Raw genomic sequence first — 7,171 nt, 5'->3', positions numbered from 1 at the left:
CTCTTGAAAATATTGAGCATATTTCCAGTTGTTAATAGCATCATGAATTGGAATGCTGTGTTTTTAGTGTAAATATTAGGTTATCTGTTCAATTTAATGATTTGATATATTTTAGTTGATTGTAGCAGCTCAAGATGGGGGTGATCCAAGAAACGCTGGTACTAACTCAGCAACAGTCATTGTATCTGTAACTCGAAATAACAATGCTCCTGTATTCTCCACCTCTCCTTCCTGTTCAGCTGTAATCAGTCAAGTTACTCTTAACCAGCAAGTTTCTCAGATATTTGTGTCTGACTCAGATCAGGTAGAAAATATTTACAAACTATTGATGAAACAAATCAACTTATTCTCTGTGATATCATTCAAATTTCAGCTTTAGGTACTTGGTTATATATATTTCTAAGTATGAATATTTTATGTTGCAGCCACCATTTAATGATGTAACTTTAAGTGTGATTGGTGATGACTCTGCTGTTAATTTTTTCCGAGTGGAATCAAATGGAGTCATCAGGATTACCAATGCCAATGACCTTAGTGTTGACACTACCAATACATATAAGGTAATTTAATTTACAATGTACAGTCTGAAGACATATTCATCTTTGTAATGAAATATGTTTTGAAATCTTCTATTCATTTTGAGTTTAACTACAACAGTAAATGTAGTAAGACAAACTTTTTTTTGATCATCTAAATTTAATACAACTCTTGTATTAGGTTTGTCAACTTAGCATCTCTTTCATAGAGTCCTCATAATTAATAGTGTTAAAATAGAATATAATATATATCCCCACTATAAGACCATGTCAAAACCGGTATTTGAGATACGTGTATAAACTATGAGAAAAATGTTTATTCTTGTTTAGCTAAGAGTACAAGCAATAGATAGTGGATTCCCTGCCAAATCAGCCACAACTACCTGTCTCTTAACTGTTCAACGTAATCTACTGCCACCTGTCTTCCAACATGATTCAGTTTTAAATGTAGAAATAGCAGACACATATACTCCTGGTCTACAGATAGTGCAAGTCAATGCTACTGATCAGAGTCCAAGAGTAAGTGTAATAAATTATTTTGACTTTTTTTTATTCCGAAATGTAATGTTTGTATCAGTTTGGATGTGTCTTGCTAATTAGATGAGAAGGAAACCCACATCTTCTGAGCTACAGCCTGTGCATATCTCTAGACAGCTGCATGTATTAACTACAAAGTTTAACTTTCGTATATGCCCACATTTTATGGTCCATGTATATTGTACATGACACATCCAGTTCTTCATAGAGCTTCATAGAGACTAGAGTTTTGTACTGATTTTGACAAATTTTGGCATGTTTCTGTATATTGGGGAGATCTTGGATGAGGGTTGATTTTCTGAATTTAAGATGTATGGTTATTAACTGAACCATAATTTGTTTTTAGTGTGTATTTACGCTTTGAAATTCCATTCCAAATAATTGAACTTGTAGTTATTTTTTATTGAGCATGTTGTTGATGAATTTCTGTTTTCTTATAGGCTCCTGCTAATACGATATCATACTTTATCCTGAACCCATCTGTTAGTGTCAGTGAATATCTCTTCCTGAATCCTGATACTGGTGTTCTGACTTTAAAAAAATCTGTTCTTGGTGTTACCTCACTTAGTGGTCTACAGGTATAAATATTAACACAATATGTTATTATATTTAGTACACAAGAGATATATAGTACCTCAGATCAGAGCTGCCAGAGATTTAGAGCCTACACTGTTGTTGTCATTTTAAACCACAGGTTGTCAGTGAGATCAGAAATATGCTTTAGAGCAGGGGTTTTCAACCTTTCCCTTTCCCTGTATAAATCATTAAAATTTTGTGATATTCTCTTGGATTTTCCTTATAATCTTTTTTTTCTCTTCATTCCAGCATAATGTTTTTTTTTTTGGAGTTGAAAGGATAATATTTAGATAGGTTATTGTTCATGTAGTATATCAATCTGTACTTGTACCTTGATGTTGTAGTTACTTTTAGTACTAATATTTTTTCTACAGCTTCCTAGTTTCAGTCCAGTCAATTTCTTATTTTGTTATTTTAGGCAACTGTGGAGGCTAGGGATGGAGGATTTCCAGTTCAACGAGCTAGAGTAACAGTTAATGTCAACATCCGACGTGGTGCAGGACTCTCATTCTCTCAGAATGTTTATGAAGTAAATAATTTTGTTGAAGGTAGTGCTGTAGACTCAAATGTTATCCAAGTATTTGCTTCTCCAGGGGTATGTTTATTTTCAAATTGTACTTCTGTTACAGGAGTTATTTTTAAAGAATTCAGATAATCTTAATAAAAAAAACTTTGCAAGTTTATAATTCGCCCATTCTTCAATCAACTAGATGTATAACCATCCTAACAAGATACCCCGACCTGTGCTTTTCTAGTGTCAAGATTGAGAATTCAGTACACTGTTATTTTGGTGCTAGTACTGTTTCATACTATCGATGATAACTTAATTTGATCCCGCCTATTTTTTCTTGCCAATGTATACTTGATTTTGGCACCTCAAAATCATTTTTACTCACAAAAGCAGCTTAGCTGATTCTTTTGATCAAGAATATACAGAAAAGCGAAGGTTGCTATAGTTTTATAGAAAATTTTAAAAGTGTCAATTCTGATAAATATCGGTGTTGCCCATGTCATACAATGAAATGAAAATAAACCAAAAGTTTTCAAATCAATAGTGGTTCTATATCAGCTTTATGTCTTGGGGCAGTGTCAGATTGATGAAGTAATAGATTCTTTGGCTCGAATTAGTTATGTTTTGTTGAATGATGAATGAAATTTCAACCTGTAATTACAGCCTGGTGTAACATACTATATAACTGGTGAGAGTGATGCTCCTGATTATTTTAAAATACAACAATCAAACGGACGGATATTGATCAAGAAACCTCTCTCACAAGATCTGAATAGAAAATCACTGTACATTGTAAGTTTAAATTGTTAAAAAATCTACATTGAGTGAGTCAGTGAGTTTCACTACAAAATGATATATTTCTGAAATGGCATAGCATGCTCGGGAACATCTAAAGTTACTATGGTTATTTTTATTCATGATTTATTTAGAATAAGAACTACTTTACATTGTAGTTTTTATTTCAGAATTTTAGTATTGTAGTATATTCCCATAGTTTTCTTCTTGCTCTTGTTGATTCCTTACTTGTTGAAGTCCAAATATTGGAATATTAATCACCATTTCAAATCTTGCCGTCCTAATGGAAAGTTCTTATCTAAATTTTTTGTTGACAGCATGATATTAGCTCTCGTCAATATTGCTTAGAACATAAATAAGAAAACTCATAAAATGTGACCTAACCTTAAATCTAGCTGATCAGTAATCCACTAGAAGTATGAAAACTTTATTTTATTTCTGATTCATTTTTTTACTGTATAAATAAATTTCAGTTGAAACTGGAAGCAAGACGAGGTAGTGGACTGAGTATGAAAACCGCTGTATCACAAGTTAATATAACTGTTTCTAGAAATATTTACGGTCCAGCATTTGACAGATTAAGTTACGAGAGATCAATACCTGATATCACTGCTCTAGGAACTTCAGTTATACAGCTCATTGCTGCTGACAATAATACACAGGTAGGTCTGTCAAATTTGTAGTGGTAAGAAAATATGAATCTTTATCAGGTGAATGATTATTTTATATGTATAAGACTTAAACACATTTAGAAGTGAGGAGTTCATATCACAAAAATATTACATGTTAAATAATTTCATTAAAGAAGTGTGCTTATTTCATATATTGTCTTCTGTTCGTGATTTGTTATATTTGTTTTTATAAAGTTATTTATCACATCTCTATGGTGTTATCTAATAAACTAGCTAGAGAGAAAATTCAAAATCAAAATCAGATCCTGACTAAATATACCCACTAAGCATAGACTCAATCAAATGAGAAACTTTTACCATGAAGAGAGTTAATTGACACCACATTTCCAAAGCAAACTTTGAAGAGTTTCTGAAATCTGAAAAGTGAATTAAAATAGGTTTATAGATTTTTAAATATTCAAGGGTAGATATAGTGAGATAACTCTAAATATGATTGTATTCACACTCCAAATTTGAAAAAAATATGATGTAATTGTTGCGAACTGAACAAATACTTATATGATCTTTTACTTCAGACTATGGTTACCTTTTTATAACATTTTATTTTTTGTCCAACTGCGGAGAACAATAATTTCACACTATGTATATTTGTCTGTTAAAGGATGTTTTAGAATATTCAGTGGTGACTCCAACATCTGATTCTGAATTTTTCTATGTTGGTCCAAGAAGTGGAATAATTTCGTTACGTCGAGTGCTAACCAGTTTATCACAAGACCGACTGACTGTAAGTATATGTTAGCAGATGGCTTTCTTACTCATTAACCTGAAAGAAAAATCTGACATAGAACAATAATCTGAGGCCCTGTGTGCTACAGACTGTGCAGATCAGTTGGAAATCGATAAAGAGCAAGCTAATGCTGCTGTCTTGGCAAAACTCCGCTTATTGCACACTGCAAGGTATTGCTCGTCTTCATTGGCCCAATTAGGTGCAGGTATTCTTTTCAATAGTGAGTTCTTCTAAAGAAGAGATTTCATTACTAGTACATATTATAAAAGGAAGTGAAAAGCTATAGGCCTACCTGTAACCAACCATGTTTCGTTGGCAATGATATTAAGGACTATAACTGATTTCAATATATTAATATTGTTGAAAATTATTTTTCAGTTTGTAGTGAAAGTTACAGACCAATCTATGCCAGAAAAAACTGCTTCTGCATCTGTGACTGTTTCCATTACACGGTCCAATATTAGTCCAGAATTCCTTGACCTCCCATACTCCTTCAACATCAATTATAATGCAGTACCCAATACTAATGTTTATAATGTATCGGCTCGTGATCAAGATGCTACAGTAAGTTGTCATTCTTATTATACTTGATTTTATCTCCAAAAGTATAAACAAGATTTCCTTATATTGTATAGAAGTTTAAAGAATTTTTCTGTTTATATTAAGGTGCTGGCACAAGAACACTCTTGGTCGGAGATTTTTGTCTCCAGTCTTTAGCAAAATCTCGCATGTACCCTTGCTTCCAGGATAAGTTTATCGTTTATTCATTTGATAGATTTATCGTCTCCAAGACAGACAATCATCGTCCAATCAAATTCATTTTCCTTTCAATTGCATGATCCTCAGCTGAGTATCGACATAGTGGAAAATGACTGACTGGAGATTTTTGTCTGTGCCTGTGCCAGACGGTGAAACTCTTGACAAGACTCTTGTCGGTGACAAAAATCTCTGATCAAGACAGTTTGTGATTAAGGAATTGTGAAGTGATAAAGTAATTGTAAATTAGTCAAGAACTATCTTGATATCATTGTTATGTTATGGATTGTATTTTTATTTTTCTATAGGGAACAGTGATTATTGCTCCAACTGGGTATTTATCTGCTACTGGGTATTTCCGTGTCAATACAAATGGTAGAATCTTTGTTCGTAGTGATTTAGCTAGGGATAGATCAACATCATATGTGGTAAGTAAAACCTCAATCTGATTAGAATTAGCTTACAATTTTGCTTTGTTATTATTATTTTTTTCCTGTTTCCATTGTAATATAAATTATGATTTATATCAAGGTTGCATACTGATGATGATACAAACCAATCACTCACCACTCTTCAGCCAATCAGAATCACTTACAATTCACAGTTGATATTTAAGCACGGATTCTGCATCGGGCATGTGATTGGTTAAAAAGAATGTCAACAGTAGGCAACCTTGGTATATATCTTTTTTATATTGCATTGGCAATTGAAAAAAAATAATAACGAAATGAAATTTTAATCTTGGTAAAGCCTGAAATACAGCTGATAATATAAATACACACTGTACAATGCACAACTGGTGTTTGGCTTCACTAACATAGAATGCTAGTATACCCTAGTATGAATACCCTAATTTGCTTCAAACAGAATTCATAACTATGGTTACAAGACAAAAAATAATCCAACAAATGTGTGGAATAATCAAATGTCTACTACAGATAACTATTTCAATGTTATCAAAGCTGATATATTTTACCTATTTTCTCTTGTATCGCATAGTGAAAAATAATTCTATACCATATCATGGCAATTACTGGTAGTAGTAATTTCTGGTACCATTCAATTCAACCTCATTCAATTTTCATCTCTTAACTCAAGTTAAAAGTTTGTTTTTATAAAGGGTTGTATGTTTGGTTTTGCCAGTCTGAATTCGATCAGATTGTGATGATTTTTCCTCATATTTAAGAATATGAATAACAAAAAAGCCTGAAATTGTTCAGTTCCCATTCATGAGAGGATTTTTTTTTATTTTTCTTGATTTCAGCTTGGATTGATAGCATATGATTCGGCACGTCCATCACAAACAGCCACAACTAATGTGACAATCACAGTTAATCGTAACCCAAATAGACCACAGTTCAACATATCAAGTTATACTCAGGATACTCTAGAAAATTATCCCTTACTTACTAGACTGGTACAAATAGCAGCATGGGATCGTGATGGGGTAAGTTCTTATGATATTTTATAATATTACTGCCTTGCCATCTAATAGTTTCCTATTCTAGCTACATGTATCATTTTTGAAAATATAAAGCAGACTTGTTTATTTGTCTGCAATTAAAGCTACAAAATTTTCTAATATTCTACTATCTATTTTATATGTAATTTGATTGATGTAAATTCAAAATTTTATGACTGTCCATAATATAGATGTTTGAATTTTCAAAAAGGGGAATCGTAAAGAAAAACCTATGTACTAAAGATCCAAACCGCAAAAAGTCCAAAAAAACAGTTTGGCAAGTATATCAATCACAAATGAGACAGTATTTCATAATGAAAAGTGGTATCAAATGTTTAGAAGAATAATCATACCCTGTTTGGCGCCACACCCAGAATTGCTGCTCAATTTTACACAATGATAGGAGGGTAAGAACAAAACCCTTATGTTATAATATATATATTTATATTATGAGAAGCAAATTTTCTATATTTTAGCACGATATTGAATACAGTATTACAACAGTAGCTCCTGCCATGCAAAACCAGTTTTTTAGTATTAATCCATCAACTGGTGCGATTAGTTTGGTCCAACCATTCA

The sequence above is a fragment of the Lottia gigantea genome, assembly GCF_000327385.1.
Source record: "Lottia gigantea unplaced genomic scaffold LOTGIsca_6, whole genome shotgun sequence".
Lineage (NCBI taxonomy): Eukaryota > Metazoa > Mollusca > Gastropoda > Lottiidae > Lottia > Lottia gigantea.
This window is presented reverse-complemented; position numbering follows the sequence as displayed.